The following is a 22825-nucleotide window of genomic DNA, read 5'->3' on the forward strand; positions in this document are numbered from 1 at the left end:
TGTATTGCCAGGCCGTAGCGTCGTTGTAAAAATTCTCTACTGATGATAAGCACAGACTGACAGTGGAGGGTCTGAAGTTTCATTCCTCAGTCCTGCTGCAGGTCCCCTGTTCTGCCAGCCTGTCTGGTTATGGTGTGCATCCCTTGACGTTATGTGTGCAATGTCTGATTGAATCTGTACTGCGCCTGTGTGATTTCCCCATAATAAAATGTCAGTCAAAACCCAGTTTACTAACAATGGACCATCCAGGTGGATGTGTGAGTGTGGTTCTATGCGTTTTCATGCGATGTGATGCAAAGGGATGGCTGAGCTGAGGTTCAATGCCACACTTTTATCTTTAACTCTCAACAGATCTTTTTTTGTAAAGCTCACCTAAATAACAAGACTTTACATCATGTAATCAACTTGAAAAAACAGGTCATTCCTCCTTTTTCTACATGACGATAGTGCTCTTTAGAGGGTTATAACATACAAAGAAAGGTAACAACAAAATGTTATAAATAAGCTCATTTTCAAACAAAGCTTAGAGTAATTAACTCAGACAGTACTCTCCAAAAGTATCCATACGTCTTAATCCTTTCTATGTTTTATTGTTCTACAAAAAACGTCTGTGCATTTAACTCATTTTAGATGATAGACAAACACATAGACTGAGAAGCACACCTTACAAGCCAGAGAACATCCCATGCATTTGATTTGTCATTGAGTACTATTTAATCATCTATAAACTGCAAAAGAATTGCACAAATGCCAACAAGATTTGGCCCACCACTGAAACAGATAGTCTGGGCAGAGAGTTTTATTCAGAGAAACAGTCAATAAGTCCTTGCTAACCCTGGAGAGGCAGAGATCCACAGCTCAGGTAGCAGATTTAGTTGACTTGACAACTGTTAGTCAATTACTCCACAAATCTGGCCGTAATAGAATTTTTGCACTGTTTAGCAAAAATAACACAAAGTAAATGTGTGGAGATAAACTAACTCTGCACAGATACGTCAACACACCATCCCCACTTCAAAACATGCCGATTGCAGCATGATGGTGTGGGGATGCTTTTTATGAGGCAGTCTGGAAGGAAAATCTATCAGAGGTTGAAAAAGGTTCAAGATTGGAGCAGAGCATCAACTTTCACCCAGAGAACGACACTAAACACACAACCAGGACTATATTGGTATGGCTTAGATCAAAGCATATACATGTCCTAAAATGGCCCAGTCAAAGTCTTAAATGTTTTGGTCGGAACAGTTTGTGACAACAGATTGGCTTGCCACTGCGTTAGTTAGTCTGAAATAAGAGGTTTCTTACCTTGGGTTCCACCTGTAAATATCATACTCATTGCAGACCAATCTTCATAATAAGATAGCAAACACGTTGGTAACTCTACTATATAAAATTGCATTTTTGCAAAAAAAAAAAAAAAAGCCTTTAATGCAAACTGCTTCAACTGAGATTCATATCTAAGAGATTTAAACTGAGGTTTAACATTGCATTCATGTTGGTTCGTTTAATCTCATCCTGTTAATATAAAACAACAGATGATATTTTTAAACCCAATTTGTTGAGAAAATGATGTCACAGAAAATAAATTAATTAAAAAAATAAGTACACATACCATCATAAAAGATTAAATGCCGCGAAACAAGGTGAGGCTAATTCTTTGTATTTTTTTTAATCCAACCTTTCTTTTTTATGTTTGTTTATAGACTTCAGCACGTCATATACTTTTACTCTTGTAAGGCTCCCTTAAATACATGCCTGCAGCATTAAAATGCATCTCCTTTAACTGAATGCCTCCGAGCTGCCACATCCTGTCTGTGCTTAGGCGGGCTGAGGACAACGATCCCTACTGCCGGGGACTAACTGTAGCCTTTGGGAGTTCTCTCATGCCGATTGTGATACTGAGTCTGGGGTTAAATTAGTAAGAAAATCTATAGTGGGAGGGGGTCACTGATAGTGCCGTGGGGCTTCCCAATGCAGGCATAGCCATAAACACAGCCTCAGTCCTGGTTGATACATCCCCTCTGCCTAGTTGGTAGCTTACAATATGCTGTTACGCTGATTTGTCTGGCTGGGATGCAAGGCCCGTAGTTCCGCCTGTCTCCTCTCTTACCTTTTAAAACCTGTGAAAGCTCTTTGACGGAAAATGCAGTTCTAACAGCACAGGGAAGCTCAGGGGGAGAGAAGTGGGGGATCGGTTGTGAGCAGTCGACATGAGCCCTGTCAGCACAGATCGGTGAAATTGCATATTGGTGCTGGATCAGATCCTCAACATAGGGTGAACATGGGGACAGGCGGCAGGCGACTGCGTGACAGCTCAGGAGAAGGCTGAGAGTTGGGAGAAGACAAACAGATGCATGGGGGTCATCTTGCTGCCTGCACCTTTAGCTCTTGTCAGTTTTTTTTTATTTTAGTTTATTCAGTGGATCTGATGTGTGACTGACAGAACTTCTATAGAAATAAATTTTAGTAAAACTATTGACATTTGTGCTCAGCATTCTCTGATATCCATTGGTATTTGGAAAAAGAATTACAACAAAATAGAATTTTGCTCAGGTGCAAATTGTGACAAGCAAAAAAATGTGTATGAGTAAAATCAACATTTTTGTCTGATATTAAAACTGAAACTAATATTATTACTGGTGATTGTTTAATATGTGCTGTTTAACTGATAGACTTCATTCTAAAAATGTTAAAAGCACACACAGAGGCATGACATGAAATATGTTTGTCTTCTTGAATTTTGAGCACAAAAGATAAAAAATACACACGCCAAGGTTTTTAAACACCTATAAATACTGTTTTTCCATGTATCACTATCTAAACAGTTTAAAAAAATAGCACAACAGAACTTTGTTTCTCCATTTTCTTGTGTTATTTCACTTAAACAAACAAAATTATTCTTATTTACTGACACTGCGTGATTGGCTGATGAATGAAGTGTAATTGGGTGCTCCGTTTTTGCTCATAAACTGGTGTTTGCAAGTGTGATGTTGCCATAAATTACCAGAGAGGTCACAAGAAACGGGAATTTCAACTGGGAAAGTCAGAGGTTTCTCAAAAACTCCAAACTATAAAATTCAATTCATTGTTATTAGCTTGTTTTGCTAATAATGGTTGGACCTGTAACTAAGCATATGACTTGTTTCTGCTGCTTCTGCTGGAACACAGTTATTTTGGGTTTGATGCATTCCCAGATTCAGGTTTCAATTGTAAAACTGTGGTCTACTACAACAAACCAGCATTTGTTCCAAGCTTACCATCATCCACTTCCAATAAACCTAAATGATCAGTATTTGTCTTGCAAATAATCATTCCCAAAACTAACCACAAAAGACACACATGTTTCTCCAGTGGTTTTTGTATCACATTTTGAGAACCAAGGATTTATAATATCAAAAAGAAGGAAGTTTGGAGGGCATTAAATATTAGCTTACAATTTTTCTTTACATTTTGATTACAGATAATAAAAACTGAACTTAACAATCTAGTGACTTTATTTGGTAATATATCCTACATATGTAATCATTTTGATTAGAATTTAACTGAAAGTTTCCATTTATTCATCTCTTATTCTCATTCGTGGTGTGTGATGTCTAGCATTGACTGTTAGAATATAAATGAATATCAAGTTATACGTTAGGAACCTTCCACGGTGGAGCAAGTTTGTATTCAGCTTAAAGTAATTTAGCATTAGCACTAATGCTAATGTCAAACCTGCTAGCAAGTTTTACATGCCACCTTCTTTGAATAGATTTGAAAAAGTTTAGGACTATCTAACATTTTATGCTTTCACCACGAATCAGTTACTTTTTTGCTACATTTCAACCTAGAAGGACAAACCAGCTTCGCAAGACAATCTTAATAGTTTTGTAGAAGTTAGCTAATTTTAATGAATAATAACATAAAAAATGAATAACATTTTATTTATGTGTTTAAGTGCCTTTCATCTGTTGAAATTATTTTCACTTTTAAATGTTAATTAAAATCTACCCAAACAAAATGTATGCAAATTGTTACACCAACTACATCGGTCAAGTTTCAACTGTTTATTTTTATAATTTTCACCTCAGAAAAGACTGACTACAATTATTGGAAAAGGAAAATAATGAAAAGTAAAACATCTACTGCTTTCCCTTCATTATTTACATATCTCAGATTAGCTTTAAGAAGCCTGGGCTGAAACCTAATTTTGGAAGATTCAATGTCATCTCCAAGACATATTTCCTCCTTTTTTTTTGGCCAGATACTATACAATAAGTCACTTTAAGTCAGTGTAGTACATGACTAATGGCAGTCTGGCTTTTGGCTCCAGAGCTCCTGGCTCAAAAGTGAAGGAGAGTCGGAGGATGCCAGAAATGTCGCACCTTGAGGCAGGACCCTATGGGCCTTCATGACGACAACAGTGATGGGATTATAGGAACCACCCTGCTGCTCCCTGCAGAAGCGGGTACCCAAAGGCTAAAAACAACGAGCTTGTCCCACACTCTGTCATTAACACGCACGCACATGCAAATGAGTGTATGTTGTGTGCTTAAGAGGGAGGGAGGAAGAGCTGAATGAGCTTGTGACATGGGTGGAGAGATGACATTTTTGTGGCATTTCATGTCTTTCTTTAACATTTGATTAGCATTAGAATATACTCATAAATGTTTGTGTGAGAGTGTAAGTGGATGTAGGGCATCTGGAAGTATGATCCGAACAGGGCCCCCGAAGACAAACGAACAAGTAATAAAAGCACTTTCTCTATTTCCTGCTCCTCTGCATACATGCCAACCCACAAGATGGTGAAGCATGCTGGGGGACACAGCACCAGCTCACCAACCCTGTCCCTGCCTCACACCCAGCAGCAGTCACTTAGGAGTATTAATTACTGCTCTAAATTTCTTCCTCCATAGCCATCCGTGTCCCCCTCAGACAAACAGCCACGGTGGGAGGACCTTGATTTTTATAGCTTCTGAAACATCAGATGTCTTTTATTGAAGTTGCCCACTGGCCATGCAGGTTTCTCTCCATCTCTCTACGTCTCATTCTCCCTTCCCGTGTCTCTCAGCCATGATTCAGACAAAAATCTTGGAGGAAACTGTTGTGCTGGTGCTCCTGCTGTGGCCGGGAGGTTGATGGGGTAAACTCCCATGTTGTTAGAGGTTTGAAATCAGGCAGCTCACACACACTTGGCAAACTCTGGTTCCAAGCTGCCCGCAGAGCTGCTGTTCTCTACTTCACCAGCAGGGAGCACTGTGGGTCTTTCATAAAACCCTAAAGTCATCATGGGTTCATAGCCCAGCTCTAACTGTTATAAATCCCTTTCCAGAATAAAAAAGATCCCATTTTATAAGAGACTGCAACCTGACTGTTTAGTGGAGGTACAACAGAACACTGAAACTAAAAATTAACTTTTAGTTATTATTTTGGAGGCAAACATGCATATTTAAACCAACATTAGTGCAGAGCTTTTGTAGTACTGCATACATTTTTGTTATTTTCTTAATCACTTAATAACTTTGTAAAAATACTTGCTAACATCAGGGATGGACCAGGTTTAAGTATTATCTAATGAGGTCTGTTTGATCAAACTGCTTGGCTCAGAGGTACATTAATGTTTTTTCTTGCCACCCCAAAAAGGTTAACAGGAAACTCAATCTTTTTCATTGCAAAGTCTGAAACATTAAAGAACCCATGACTCTTGAGGATGTGTTCGGAAAACCTCAACCCTGCTCCTAATCTGCCCCGCTCATCCGTCTTCATGTCTTTAACCCATTAGTTTGAATTACTGCCTATGGAGCAGGAAAGTGAAAGCTCAGGCCAGCACTTGTCTCTCTTATGACTGTGTCCACTATATCCCTTCTGTGTGGCACTTTATGGCCTCCTGAAAGGAGGTAGACTGAACATGGAGGTGTGTGTGTGCAGAAAAATAAGATAGAGCATCATGGGGGGGTAGAGGGGGCGGTAGGGGGTTGAAAGATAGATATGGGGAGTTTCAGAAGGTTATTTGTCCCTCTTCCTCTCTCCAAGAGCTAGGAATCATGGTCTTCATGACAGGTCGCCAGCGCCCGTTGGGGCCGATCTATATGAGGCCCTCTTTATTGGCAATTTCAACCCAGGGACAGATGAGGCTCCAGCCAGCCAGGCAGCCAGCCGGACAGGCAGACTATGATGAAAGCAGCCAGGACTCACCTGTGACTCTCGCACTGAAGGCTGGAGAAATAATGCATCAGAGGTTATACGAGGAGCTATGTGTGGCGTGTGGTGTGTAGGTGTAACAGTACGAGGTGGAAATAATGTATGGCTGCTGTCATGCCCAGAGGTCTCTGTTTAATATGAGGAGAATCACTGAGCTGTGTTGGAGTAAGATTTCGATTGAGATGCTTTGAATACTTTACATATTGTTGGAATGTAGGGTAAATAATTCAACTTGGAGCAACAGGCATAAGCCTGTCCCTGACTTATTGCTTTTGGCTTCCTTGGAGTAACACTGCTATGAACATGTGCATTTTATAACTATGCATCTATAGTGCATTGCATGGCAATCCAATAAAACTATGTCTGTGAAATATGAATAGAAGATTGTTCTGCCCGGGTCCTGGGTGACATTAAAATGCATTCTTAAACCTGAATGTTGAGTTGATTGTAATAAAACATTAAAGGCGCCATAAGTACTAACTCATCTCTTTCAGATTCTGCTTGAACTGACACACAGCTCCATTCTTCAACAGACGTTTCTTAACATCTTACGGCGGGTAATACTCATATCACACACGGCCCTTTCTCCTCAAGTCTGCGGAACGCGTTTCCCATTTTTCAAAGTTCCTGAATCACACGAGGCAAATCAGTGGGAACTCGCATGACAACATTCAAGCTCTGAGAAGACAATATGTCCCGAGGCCAATTCCTCCATCCAACGCGCTGCTGAATAAAAGACAGAGGCTGAGAAAGTGACGAACACCATGAAATAGCCCTGTAATGAACAATTGCTCTCATATGAGAGGGCCCATTCTGTGAGAAACAGCCATTAGAACCGTCTCCCTCTGTTAATTCCTAATCGATTGGTACAGTCTGCAAAGCATTGATCAGTGGTTTGCTTTCAAGTGTTGAAAGCAGGGAAAGGTTTAAAGAAAATGATTCAAGGGTACTGAACTGGTTATGAGAAAAGAAAACTACCATCTCCATTTGTGTCTTGAAAGAAAGACCTCCCATTTAGGGTAAAATAATTCAAAAAAGGTTGGTTGTTTTTCCATCTCTATTCAATCTCTACATTCCCTTGCAAAAGTATTCAAAATTCTTAAATGTTCTCACATTTTGTCTTTCTACCACAAGCTTCACTGTATTTTATTTGAAATTTTATGTCATACACCAACACAAAATAGGGCATAATTGTGAGAGTCAGATTGAATGGAGAGAGTCTTCAAACATCAGTGTTCAAGTCTTGGCTCAGATTCTCAATTAGATTTAGATGTGGGCTTTGGCTGCTCCATCTTCATTTCGCGTCTAACCTACTTTGTTGTTCCTGCTGAACAAAAGCATCCCCAGAGCATGATGCTGCCAAAACTATTTTTTTTTCCTGATATTTCCACACATTACATTTGGGACATTGGCCAGAAAAGTTAAATTTGGTCTCATTCAACAAGATCACCTTCCTTCATGTTTGTTGTGAACCACACATGGCCTATGGCAAAGGCCAAATGTGTAAAGGCTAATAGGGAATTAAATAATACTTGCAATTAAGAATAATCTTAGATTTTACAACAGGGGTTACAACAGGGTTTCAAGAGTTAAAAGTTGTTTAATATCCGGTTACCCTACTTACTAATTGAAGATGATGTTGTTCATATATTGATGATATATTTGAAAATGTTTTGCCCTTTTGGGGCTCTGTATATTACTATTGACTATGTTCAACCTAATAGCTGCACACATGATTTCCCTTACATAAACGTGAGGATATCCAGCCTTCTGGTTTTTAAGTTTTAGACAGATATAATATGTTCAAGGTTTATGCATTTCCATGTCTGTGTGATTGTCTGCTTCATTAAGGAAACTTTACATAGTTGTAGCTTTCTATGCGTGTTAATGTCTAAAAGAATTTACACTTTCAGAAGGAGGCCTTTCTAACCTCAAAGACTTGGTTCCCAAGAAGGGCCTGATTGCTCTAATTGGAATACAGATTTTTCTATGGATTATTACGAAAGGTGTTTTTTAACATACCAATATTTTAAATTGAGATATAAATAAAAGCAGAGAGATTATGGATTGATACCCCTGGTACATTGCATTGTTATCTTTTGTGAGATATCTGTGCCATTTCCTTTAACAACACCTCTAGATTGATGTATATATATATATATATGTGTGGAAACACTGAGATTGGTAAACAATGTAAATTTGTAAATGTATATGTGTATATTTTTGACAAATCTTGTCCAAAGGGTTGTATATTCAGCTGTAGCTTCTCCTGTCGCTCTATCTTCCCGTGCTTTTCCTCCCTGCCTCCATGTACACTCAGCCTCTAATTAATTTAATAAAGTGTAGCAATTTTGACATTTAGGGCTCTAATTGTCTCCACAGTAGCGGACCGGCTGACCGGATCTGAAGATAACGCAGACTGACAGGATCAGAGAAATGTCTGTTTATCTGTAGAATTAAAGGGTAAAAACAGGCCTGGCTTAGTAATAGGTGCTCTCCTGCCTTTATGTGTATGTGTGTGTCTGTGTTTGTTTGTGTGTAAAGGGAAAACTTTTGTTTTTTGTGTGTGAACACAGGTTTTAGAAGTGTGAGGATTCTCAGTGAGAGACAAGCACGGTTATTGCTTAAATGGTTGGGGCTAATGGTTGATACAGGCGCTTCACTTGTTTACGCCTATCAGTGTTGTCCATCTTAAAATGGACAACACTTGTGACCTTTGCCTCAGGTTTTGTTAGGGTTGCTGGTGGCAATTCACTTGTGCAGTGGTCTGTTTGTGCAAATTGTCCTCTTAATAAAGCTATCAGATTCACCAATAGGTCAAAAGATGAGACGCGGACCCAGCAGTGCTCTTTTTGCCGATGCAGCCAAAGACAATCTTTCTATCTACCTGAGGAGACCTGCTAGCACCAGCGCTTGCAGCTATTCACATCTTCCATCAAAACATCACTGACAAGTCAAGTTGCTCGCTCTCTCCCCTTCCCTGCCGCCTCCGACCCGTAACCCATTTATCTTGAGATAACTTTGTCAGATTGTCAACCAAACTCTCCGGTGAGAGCCAGGCCCAAAGCTTATTACAGGGGAATCAGCACAGGCCGAGGCTGGTCACCGCTAAATGGATACTCCCTCCGAGCTCCTGCTGACTTGACTGCATTATTGGAGTGGCTGTTCCCACATCAGCTGAAGTCAGTCAGTCAGGCTGCCAACAATTAGGCTGCTGAGGCCTCGCAGTATTCAAAGTTGCACTGGTTTATTTATCACACCAAAAAAAAAACTTAGTTTTGAATGAGAACCTTCCTTAAGATTATGACAACATATATATGGCTGCTGTTGCAGTTTCCTTTCATGCCATGTATTTTTGCGTATTAAAAACGTGTTTAACACAGGTCTAAATGTAAGAAATTGAAAGTGATTATGTGAAACATTAAACGTTATTTGCTGTTGATGCACCTCCAGTGAATCGTGCATGTGTACTAGGTTCAAGGGTGTGGAATTCACATGGTTCAACTATGTTAGGAAAGTATACGCCACTTTTGTCCCTTGAGGTCATTGTCTTGTTGTATTCTAACCATATTAAGGGATAAAGTGACTGTTTGGGAATAAAATTTTAATGATCTATTGATGATAGAATGAGTGCCTTGAAGTAGTCTGTGATTTACTAGAGAAACTAATCAGAAAGTGGGCCGCGCTTTCATTTGCGGTGTACTTGGCATGTGTGAACTGCAGTGGTCATGCTGCAGACTTTTTCCACATGTCCAAAAAGAAATCTGTGCCAACATGGCTTGGCTGGTGATTCCACTTGCTCTTTAACCTGTGCTCAGACCTCACCAGATGGCAGTGATAAATTTCATGATCTTCAAAGCAAAGTACTGAGCTTAACAAGCAGGTGGACTTTATAAGTATGGTCAACTCCCAATTAACTGAATGATTAAATTAAATCATTGTCAGCAGGAGCAAAACGTGAGTTTATCAGAAACTGTAGCTGTAAGTGTCAAGTCAGATATGTGTTGAGAAATCATCTCTCTCTTCCTCTCTCTCTCTTCCTCTGGTTATTGGAAAAAAAATATGTGTGAACTGAAAAATCTAATCATTTAATTTAAGTGGGATCCATGCTGAGTGACAGCAGCAGCCTCTAAATGATGTGTTTGTTTGCAACTAGTTTTTTTTACATCAATGCTTTGTGACATGTTGCCCAGGACACTACACTATTCCCAGCCAGAAGACCTTGGCTTCATGAATAATGTGCCAACGTTAATCTTGAGTGGTCTTGATTTATTCTGGGATGCCTTTGATGCACCAACATGCTGAGGGCTTCGCAGGGACAGCTACCACACTGAGGAGACTAAGCACTGCAATAAAGGGAACTGAAAGGAGAGGAGAAATAGCTAGATGGAGTGAGGAATATCTGTTCTCATTACAATTTTGCTGCTGTTTTAAAGGTTTAATGTGCTAGTTACATATAAGTAATTCATCACAAATGTTGTCATTTAGCAAATGTAAAACAATCTGACTTTAACATGACCTACTTATTTAATACATTACATTTTAAATCTCATGGAAAACTAGAATTCCCCAGCATGCTTAAAAAGAAAACATGTTGAAAGTCTGAACAGGAATTAATGCATGGATTAGTTCATTAACCACATACAGTACCTATTGGTAGCTCAGTGACAACAAAAGAGTTGTAAAAAATAAATATATAAAGCTTTCATATTTACTAAATAGGATATGAATTCTTTTTTCTTCAGTTTTGCTGCTTTTTTCTAGAACATAAAAAAGGACAGTAAAGGCTAAGTGAGGTAGCTTTTAGTACATCATTCACTGAATATGGACAATACCATAATTTAAATTATATTCAGTTTAATAATATAACATCATTTCACAACAAACTTGATCTCAAGACACTTTTCAGGAAAAAAATATAAACTTTATGTTATCTAAAATCAAATGAGGTCCAAAATGAACTCAAATAAATTCTGGTTGTCCTAATACAATCCAGTGATATAATCAGATTATGACACAATTACATGGCCCATTCTGATACAAAATAGAACACAACATGTGTAGTTTAATTTAATTAATTGTTTATTGCAAGTTGGTAAAACATCCAAGAGAACCAGGCTCAGTATGAGCAGCCAATTTCTGAGACTTGAAAGTGCTTGATAGGACAGAAAGCAAGTGCGGAAGAGCTCAGTGGTCCAAAAGTACTTTCTATAGGAAAGAAAAACAAGTACAGTACACACAGGTAGTGGCAGCAGGAGCTTTGTCCATATCTAAACACAAAAGCACTGAAAATGAAGTACTCTCTATGGGATACAAAAATAAAGATGCAACTCACAACGAATCAAAGCAATCGTTTATACAGTATGACTTTAAGTTAAATGCATTAAGTTAAATGCAGCAATACCTCTGTGAATGTCTCTGTCCAAGACAAAGACCTAACTAAACACAGAAGCACAAAGCCTGAAGCACTTTCTATGGGGAAGAAACACAGAGAGAATATTCTACACATAGCTGATGGCAGAAACAGGTCCATCAATGGCTTTATTCAGGATGGAAACCTAGAAACCTAGTTAAACCCACAGCAGTAAGCAAAGATTACATTCTATGGAAATACAATGTTCATAGCACTAATATCAATGTTAGACTATAAGTTGTCAAACTATAAGATCATTTACAAAGCAATATGGACACGTCCCCTCTTTACTTGACCTGTAAACAGACAAGCTAGCCTAATGAGTAAACAAAAATGCCTTTGACGTTTGTCAATGCAAATAGGATCTAATTTGAATGTTCATCAGGTCATCTTGAATTTCCCTAATAAAGACATCACAACCACAAACTACTCTCTACTCTGTTCCTTTTGTGTGTGAAGTCCTCATTGTGAAGAAAACATTGTGTAACTTTGAAGTGAATTACCAGCTTTATACCATACCACCTGTATTTATAGAGCCCTTTCAACACCCACAGCATCAAAGTGCTGTGCACAGGATAAATAAAACATCAGTCACATAATACAATAATAAAGCAATAATAAAATCAATTAGATCTAAAAATAAATAAAATAGCCGTTTATTAAAATAATAAAACAATCATACAATCAGTCAGAATGAAGTAAAATGGAATTAGATAAGAATAAGACAAATAATTACAAAAAACAATTTAAAAGTCAACATCTCAGATGGTGTCAAAGGTCAGGGAGAAGAAATCGGTTTTAAGAAGGGACTTAAAAACAAGGAAAGAGACCTGTCTAATGTCGAAAGTCATTAAATAATTTAAGAGCTGCTACAGCAAACACAGTCTCCTCTGAGCTTATGTTTTGTCTTCGGTACACTAAGGAGCAGCTGATCAGCTGACCTGAGGGATCAGAAGGAAATGTAGGGATGTCACAGCTCAGACAGATAGCTGTTTAAGACAGGTCTTAAAGAGCGTTTTTAATTTTAAAATGAGTCCTAAAATGTACCGGCAGCCTATGGGAAATGTGGTCAAACTTTTGTGAGCTAGTTAAAAGATGTGTATCAGCATTCTGTACCCTCTGAGGTTGAGAGATACAGGAATCAGTGATTCCTTTATAAAGTTCTTTTCAGTTATACATCTGAATGTTAACCAAAGTTTGAATTACTGTTTAAAATGCCACTCAGAAATAATTGGTTTTACTTTAGCCAGCTGCCTACAATGGAAAATCTGGATTTAACAATTGCTATGATTTATTTTTTAACTTTAGTGTGCATCCACTTTGACCCCTAGGTTTGTAACAGTTGGCCTGATGTACTGGGCCAAAAGACAACATCTACATGGGGGCTCTCAGTAGAGCTTCCAAAGACCATCACCTCAGGCTTTTTCTTATTGAACTTAAAATAGTTTATGTTATCGAGACATTTAAAAAACCATACAAAAAAACAGGGGGCTCAGAGAGTTGGATACTTTTATCTTTAGCAGACAAATATCTGGGTGTCATCTGCATAACAATTAAAGGAGATTCCATTTTTTCTACAAAAAGAGCCAAGAGGGAGCAGGTACACCGTGAAAAGGAGGGGGCTTAAAACTGAGTCCTGCGGAACTCCACACAAGAGAGGAGCAGAGGAGGACACATGGTTACCAAGCCAGACATACACTCACCGGCCACTTTATTAGGTACACCTTGCTAGTACCGGGTTGGACCCCCTTTTGCCTTCAGAACTGCCTTAATCCTTCGTGGCATAGATTCAACAAAGAAACATTCCTCAGAGAGTTTGGTCCATATTGACATGATAGCATCACACAGATGGTGCAGATTTGTCGGCTGCACATCCAAATGCGAATCTCCTGTTCCACCACATCCCAAAGTTGCTCTATTGGATTGAGATCTGGTGACTGTGGAGGCCATTTGAATACAGTGAACTCATTGTCATGTTCAAGAAACCAGTCTGAGATGATTTGTGGTTTATGAAATGGTGCATTATCCTGCTGGACGTAACCATCAGAAGATGGGTACACTGTGGTCATACAGGGATGGACATGGTCAGCAACAATACTCAGGTAGGCTGTGGCGTTGACATGATGCTCAATTGGTACTAAGGGGCCCAAAGTGTGCCAAGAAAATATCCTCCACACCATTACACCACCACCACCAGCATGAACCGTTGATACAAGGCAGGATGGATCCATGCTTTCATGTTGATGATGCCAAATTCTGACCCTACCATCCGAATGTCGCAGCAGAAATCGAGATTCATCAGACCAGGCGATGCTTTTCCAGTCTTCTACTGTCCAATTTTGGGAAGCTTGTGCGAATTGTAGCCTCAGTTTCCTGTTCTTAGCTGACAGGAATGGCACCCGGTGTGGTCTTCTGCTGCTGTAGCCCATCCGCCTTAAGGTTCAACGTGTTGTCTGTTCAGAGATGCTCTTCTGCATGCCTTGGTTGTAATGAGTGGTTAAGTTACTGTTGCCTTTCTATCAGCTCGAACCAGTCTGGCCCTTCTCCTCTGACCTCTTGCATCAACCAGGCATTTGCGCCCACAGAACTGTCGCTCACTGGATATTTTCTCTTTTTCCGACCATTCTCTGTAAACCCTAGAGATGGTAGTGCATGACAATCCCAGTGATCAGCAGTTTCTGAAATAAGACCAGCCCGTCTGGGACCAACAACCATGCCACGTTCAAAGTCACTTAAATCACCTTTTTTCCCCATTCTGATGCTCAGTTTGAACTGCAGCAGATCGTCTTGACCATGTCTACATGCCTAAATGCATTGAGTTGCTGCCATGTGATTGGCTGGTTAGAAATTTGCGTTAACGAGCAGTTGGACAGGTGTACCTAATAAATTGGCCAGTGAGTGTAGAAAGTATGTTCTGAAAAGTAGGATCTAAACTAGTCCAGAGCTGTCCCACTGATGCCCTCAGTTGATTAAAATATTTCATTACAAACTTTCAAAAGGGCCCATACTGTACAGTGTAAAGACTTAAAACCAAACTAGAACCTCTAACAAGTTCTGTTCTTTTAAATATGCCATTAATTGGTTGTAGAGTACCTTGTCAAGGATTTTCAAAACAAAGTATCCAGATAGGCCTAATAATTAGCAAGAACAAATGGGTTAAAAGTTAGTTTCTTAAAGAGTGGTGGACTGCAACACTTGTTTAACATTTCCAGGGACCACACCAGAAGACTGCTTTTCAATAGATCAAGGAACGAAGTCCCTACAGTGAGGAAAACCTCTTTAAATTATTGAGGAGGAAAAGCATCATTTTAAGAACCTGTTGGCTCAATATGACTAGCACCTCCTGCAGACAAAACAAAGTCACAGGTTCAAAGCTGTCAAAAATAGCATAGAAGGACACACAGACTGAGGGATCATGACCAGGAGGTGGGATCTGTGCCTTGGTGATAGTGACTTTCTTAATAAAAAGTGCAAAACATTTTTACATGCTGCAGGCAAGGGTTCAATACAGTCTGTGTGTGGGGCGTTAAGCAAATTCATTACAAATGTTGTAAAAATCAATGGTTGTGAATAAAAAAACAAGTATTTTGACTGTTTGATACAACCATATTAGACAGGTGTTTTCTCTTAGCGGCTCTCAGTTTTTTGGTAATGACGCCAGCATTCTGTTAATATTTGAAACAAACCCTATTTAAAGCACTTTCCATCTGTACTCAGCTTTGCGACACTCTCTCCTGGCAGTCTGAATGTCAGCATTAACCAGGGCTCAGATTTGTTTCTATGTGGCCTGATGTTTAATGGAGCCACAGAATCAAGAACTGTTTTGCAGGTGGAGTTTAACCATGAGCTGAGGTTTTGATGCACACAGTTTCTAGGTTCTGATTAAAAACAGATGAAAACTGACCACCGGTGAAATTGACTCAAGAGCAATCCTAACTATGGCACTCAATTGAATACAAATTAGGATTATTGATAAGAGTGCAGAAATTTGACAGGTTGAGAAAATTGTATAGCTATTATATTTTAGTTAACTTAATAAAATGGACAACATTTATTGATAAATATGGGTATACAGCGAAGAACATGTCCACCCATGTAATCCCTCCCAAAGACGTCTGAGAGACACCCCAGTTCAGCAGAGTAATGACCCGGTACTAACAGCATTCATTTGACTCCATTAGGGTCAGTGTCAGCTGCTGTGCTCTGAACCAGTGACCATAAACACTCACAGGTGCTCAGCACACAATATGGTAGTTTAGAAATAGTTTTACTGTCCGAGGTAAACAATACTCATTTAGTTTAAAGGTTTTACCAGTTAATAGGTAAACATTTAATGAAGATCAACACAATGCATTATATCGTGTCAATGTTTAGCTTGGGCTTTGTTTTTATAGAATACTCCTAAATCGCAAGTTCTCTTGTCTTTCTTATTTAGGTCGAGTAAGTAAAAGAAATGGGCTTCTAAGGGACACCTGAGAAAATCATGGATATCTGATAAAAAATTGCTCCAAAGACCTTTGACTCAGTTCAACCTAAAGAAATACTTCAAATTGATGTGATTTTTCAAAAATGTTTCAATGTAACATTTTGCTATAAAACATATTTTTTTTTAACAAGAGCAACAAAATCTGCAGAAGGTGCAGCAAATTTAGGACATCATCAGGACCAAATTATTTAAAACTTTTTCTGTATATTCAAAATGACAAGATAACGTACACTTTTAGGAATGTTTATTTTTCAAAGGGTATCTGAATGGCTGATTTGTTAGTAAAACCAAAGTTTTGGACTGTCCTGTTTGCCGGCCCAATGATGAATGAATGCTTTAGACAACTGTCTGCAGTGGAGTCAGACTTTATAGAAATTTGTAGCAACTTTTTAACAAATAAATTGACCTGTTCTTGAAACACAGCCCTCCTGTATGTGTCTTACTGATGACTCTTGTTACCAGGCTATGCATGTTTGTAGATGTTATAGCCTGTTAGCATACAGTGTGTGGTCACAGGTGTTTTATCAGTCTTGTTGTTGGACCCAGCCACCGGAGGCCAAGTTAAGGCTGTTGTTTGGGCTGGGGGGGCTGAGCATTAGGATTTATTCAAAGGTGGAATCAGTAAACTCGTCACTTTGAATAGAATACAGGAACAAACCTGGGGCAAAACCTGGTAAACTATTTGTTGAATCACACTCAAACAGCAATGAGGAGGGTATTCTTTCCTGAAGAAAATTTAGTGTACAGAAACCAACATTTTGTAAAGAAAAATGTCTCCATTCATGATTCTAAAAAAATAACTCAGTAACGCAACCAAAATATAATGTTTTACATAATCCAGCATCAATTAAAGCAAATATTTGAAACATTGTGCCCATTTAAGCTATCATAATAAAAACCTTACTGGGATTTCCAATGTTTAAATAGAGCTTACACTGGGATTGGGACATAGGAAAAAACAATCAATACCGGCTTAATGGATTGGTGTTTAAGATGGCTGAAAGACTCCTAAAATTCACATAGACACAGATTTAAAACTGGTTGCTATGAAACTATAAGAGCAAACAAGTGGCTTTGTTGTGGTTTTGTTATGGCTAAAGCTTCTTGGCACTATATGAGGGGTTACAGAAGTTGTTGTTTTAGATAAATAATTACATTATTATTTATATGGTTAATGCAAAACTAAATATTGTCATCAAAAAAGATGCACTAGCAGCATAAACAGCTACATATAAAAGTATACAGAAGTCGGAGCTACTTTGGAATTATATATACATCTTGGCAGTTTAAATAAATGATAAATATTAATAATAATATTAATAAATGTCTGATAAACAATTTGCCTGCTTGATTTCCAAACCTTGAAGAATTATCTTGGCAGTAGGTTGGATCTTGTGATTCTTGTGTACACACACACTTTGCATTTGATACTTTAAAAGCAATAAACACCTATCTACGTTCCAAAAAAGCAAAACGCCACTATATTTAGAAGGAACAGCCCTAAAAAAGTGTGAACACTTTGTTGAACTCATATAGTGTATATATGAAAATGATTGTCTTCCTGAGAGCCTCAATTTCTTTACCATGAAAACCAAGGAGCTGGTGGTGAATTTCTGCACATGCAGATCAACCACACCGAAACCAGTGAACATCCAGGGAACTCACATTGAGATAGTATAAGTACCTGGGCATTCACCAGAGCAATGAACTGGACAGGAGTCACGACACTGATGCTCTTTACAGGAAGGGTCAGAGCAGAACCTACCAGCTAAGGATCCAGAATCTTTTGGAGTACAGACCTTTTTTGACCTTGTGATGGCATCCGCCATCTTCTATGATGTAATTTGTTGGAGCAGCAGCTTATCTACAGCTGAAAGGAAGCATTTAGATAAGCTCATCAGAAAGGCCAGCTTCATCCTTGGATGCCCAATAGACCCAGTGCAGGTGGTGGGAGAAATAGCATCACTCATGGATAATGTCTCGTAGCCCGAGCATGAAGCTGTTGCAGAACTGAAGAGCTTCTATAGTGACAGACTGCTGCATCCAAGGAGCAGAAAGCAGCATTATCGCAGATCCTTCCTCCCTGCAGTTGTTAGACTTTATAACCATCACTGCTCCCAACAAACTGAAACACAATAAGTGTTTACATGCCTGCTGTTGTTTGCACAGTTGTTTCATTTCTTGTAAATAATTCAATTCAGTTTATTTATATATCGCCAATTCACAACACATGTCTCAGACTGCTGCATCCAAGGAGCAGAAAGCAGCACTATCACAGATCCTTCCTCCTTGCAGTTGTTAGACTTTATAACCATCACTGCTCTCAACAAACTGAAACACAATAAGTGTTTACATGCCTGCTGTTGTTTGCACAGTTGTTTCATTTCTTGTAAATAATTCAATTGAATTCAGTTTATTTATATATCGCCAATTCACAACACATGTCGTCTCAAGGCACTTTACAAAGTCATTTCAATAGAATAGAATAGAAGTCAGGTACATACATTCATAATTATCCTAAATGTCAAATAGTCAGTTGTTTTTCATGCACAAATATACATCCACATCTTGTACATTTTTTTTATAACACCCTACTCAGTTGCACATTTCTTTCAATCTGAGTATCCCATTTTAATAACTGTACAGTATTATGTTCTTATTAAGTTAAATTTGCCCTTACTGTGCCGTCTCTTATTCTTTTTTGTTGGTTTTATCCTTTTGGGTGAATCTGTATGCTTCAGATTGCCTCTCACTTTGCTGTTGGTACACCAGAATTTCCCCACTAAATGACAATAAAAAATATTTCTATTCTATTTTATAAAAATCTGTGTGACTTCTGAACATATGGAAAAAAGCCTACATAAAATTTGTCAGCCAAATTTTCTCCATGTCTTTCTCATTTGAAATCAAACGTTTGCCCACAATTCCTCTAAAATATGATAACCAGATAATGTATCCAGATGTGTATCACCAAATGCTTCTTTTAACTTCCTAGGAATGCGTAGACAGAATGCCTCGTTTTTGAGAACAACAACAATGGGTGAACATGAATGCAACTTTCATCTGTTGATGTCTTTGGTGGTAAAAGACTGATTCATAGATAATCCACGTTTTCAACTGTTTAGCGTGGTTTTTAAAGTCGCAGAGAAAAAGGACAAGTGAAGAGGTAAATACAATTTTTTATGCATCTTAAAAAATAATAATCCAAACTAGATCATTGATACCCGTAATATGATTCTACTAGACCTGTGTGTTGACAGCCAGACTACGTGTGCAGTGGCCATGACTAAGTACACCCAAATCATGTAAAAGAAAAAAAAAGTAATGCATTACACTGACTTCTCTGATTTTGGCTCTTATGTTTTGAAGGCGCGTGGTAACTGACAGAGACATCCCTATCATTTCCCTTTCAGCCTCTACCTCACCATCTCGGGGTGAGTTGGGGGGTAGGTTCTAACAAGGAGTCGTCTTTGTAGCAGAACGAGTAGCCTGCCTGTCATCTCTGTCTTGTCCAGGCTCAGCAATCTCACTAACTATACTCTCTCTTGGCCCGGCCTCGCTTGCTGGCCGGGTTTCCCACCAGCACTGACAACCCATATAAAATTAAGGGCCATGAATGCAGCACTACCTATAAGTGAAGTTGACAGCAAGGGGCCTACCTAAGGTTAATCGGCTCCTCCTTCTTCTTTTCAGACTCTACACACCCGTTAAGCAACAGCTCAATAGAGCGGTGGGCTGGCTCACAGGCGGATGGGGACCCACTGGCCCTAATTGATGATCTCTTACTCTGGGGAGGGAGGGTCTGGAGGAGCCAGTGGAGGCATGGGGGTGGCTGTTCTTGGATATCTAGGCCCCTCCCCCTCCTCTTTCTGTTGCTCTGACCCCCTCTTGGTGAGGAAGTGCTACGTACCTTTACCTCGGTCCTCTCTGGCACAGCAAGAGAACAATTTTCTTTACTCCTGGTTCCTGAAGATTGGGAGAGAAGAGATTTGGACAATGTTTGCTTTCAATTTACATGGAAGCACCAGCACGGAGGGACTTTATCTTATTGTAAAAGCATGGTTCCTAGAAATAATTCTAACAACATTGAAAACTATAATATAGGAAAAATAAAGGAAGTATAATGATATATAGACAAAAAAGTCCTTCAAAGTTAAAGAAAATGAATGAGCGCACCTCAAAAACAAGATATTTGATAATGTGTCAATTTGATAACCACAGAATCCCAGAAGAAGTGACATATAAAAGCCATGTTGTATCCTATGCAGACTGGCATGTGTACATGGGAAATGGGGAGGACAAGGAAATAGAAGTGGGATTTTGGTCAGGAGCCATCAAGTGATTAGAGCAATTGCTCGTCAAGGATCTGTCACAGCCAATCGCATCTGTCTCCTTAGTCTCTGCGGAGCTTGGCAAGAAGATGACCCAGACCGACCTGTGTACTCTGGGAACACAGTTGTGTTGTTAGTGATAGTTGTTGGGATTATGAATCTGAGAATATTATTTAATATTTAATATTAATATTTTAATATTTTATCCAATAATATTTTGGACTGTTAAAGGTTATCCTGTGAATACCAGCCCAGTAAGGCGATGGTTTTAGGACAAAATAGAAAGGTGTGAGACGAGCTCTGACATTATTGAACAGCATAAACTCTGCACATATATGGAATGAATTCACACAATTTCTTAAAATACAAGAATTTATTAACACAAATAAGTCAACTCAAAGTCAGACATATTTCAATCAACAAACTCTTTACTATGCTAAAACAATCCAACTAAACTACCAAGCAGAATTAAAGAATAACGGAGACTAGTAGGCTATGTACAATATAAACAAGTTGATGAGAGAAGATTGAAAATCATGACCGAAAGAGTGATGCAACATTACCATGCAATGTTTATGTTTGAGAACCAAGGATTATCTTGAAGAATCTGGAAATGAAGTTAAGTTAGTCTTGGAACTAACTTAGGCAATAATCAGCATACCTTTAGACAACCAATCACAATGCAAGATCAGATAAATTATTTTAATAAAATAATGTTTTAAGAATGATCTGCTGAATAAAACCAACCTTCTGGATGACTAATTCTCAATGGGGTCTCATTAGCTGCGTTTATTTATTAAAATAATATTTAAAGAAATATTATTAAGGGAATATTTTGGAAAAGAGCCAAATCTTTCTGGAGAAATGGGGCTTAATGGTGTTTACTTAGTTATCAAATTTAGTAAAATGATGTTAGGGACACATTATTTACTGGATTGAAAACTAACCTTTCTGGGTAAATATTATTTGGCAGCAAGCACGTGTCCTTATCTGTTAGCAGTTGAAGCTAACAAAGGAGGCTGCTAGCTTAGCACCAGAATCAAACACACACCTTTAAAAATACCGTCAATAAAAGGGTTAAAATACATAATCGCGGACGGTGCATTATGATCAATCTTCTGTGTTTAAAATCACCTTTCAAGTAAAGTTTGTCTTAACTTTAAAACATAAAAACAAAGAACACACCCTGAGCACGTGTGCTGCAGATATTCTGCTAGCACCAAGATAGCTGAGCTTCACTCAAACAAAACCACACTTCATAAAATGAAAAACGTTTAGATAATTTCAATCTAAATCACTTCTATATTATTCTGCCCAAACACTTAACCTCATGAACTGTGGTGAGGAACGTTGTCCAAGGCGGCAAAGTTTGAAGAAACGTCCACAGTCTTTAAACGGTTTGCTACAGCTAACCTCCTTAGCTGTGGGTAGTGGAGGTTGTACGTAACCATAACCATGGTGATGCGGCTCCTGTTGTCCTTCTCTCAGGCAGGGAAAACCGCTTCACTCGGCTTGTAGAGACAGCATCTCTACTGGGGACTTCTCTGGGACAGTTTGCTTCTGCATACCTCAGAGAGAAAGTAAGGAATGCTTATACCTTAATTTACCCATTTTTATGAATGAATACCGGATTATTTCAACAGTAATTCATCAGTACTTAACTTAGCGCATATGATCGATGATCGTATGACACCCTTGGATCCAGTTTGAAGAGTTTATGTCTTTTTGCCAGCAAAGAGACATTAGCGTGCTTGCCTCCCCTATCCCGATGACCGGTGTTGGAGAGATCGGACCATTGGAAAGGGGGGTGCTTTTATACAGCCAGTGGCTTCATGGGAAGTCCGCTGCTACCCCCAATTCCTAAGTTGTGCCGGATGTAGGTTAATGGAATTTATTTTGAAAGTTCCAGGAAAGTTTGTGCTGGCCTTTCACGTTGTAACTCATGGCTGTGGGTCCCATCATAGTAGGTTATTATGCAGGGTTTCAGTATCCCAGGTACAATCGAAGGTTATTACATTATATCTAACTGCATTAGAGACAACTAGTTCTGTTATGCTAAGGGTCTCGATTAAGGGTAAGAAAAGGCACTCTGCCATATCTGTCACTGGAAAGCATTGCCATTGTTTGGGGATGGGGGATAGCTCATAATTTTTCCAGTAAAAAATTAACTTTTTTTGGCATTGTTGTCTTTTTTCATCCTCTATCATAACTCCACGGCTTTCCTGCCTTAGCGACTTCTTCATTGGTTTGAGGCAGCCAAGTTCTGCTTCATGGGCGTTTGGAAGACTGTTTTTTCTCACATAGTTTTTGTCTTAAAAGGCTTATTGTTTACACCACGTCTGATCTCAACAAAGAAAATAAATACTGAAAGAATATAATTCTATATCAGAGATCCTGAAACAGTGAAGCATGATG

This window comes from Girardinichthys multiradiatus, chromosome 21 (genome assembly GCF_021462225.1).
Source record: "Girardinichthys multiradiatus isolate DD_20200921_A chromosome 21, DD_fGirMul_XY1, whole genome shotgun sequence".
In the NCBI taxonomy this organism is placed as follows: domain Eukaryota; kingdom Metazoa; phylum Chordata; class Actinopteri; order Cyprinodontiformes; family Goodeidae; genus Girardinichthys; species Girardinichthys multiradiatus.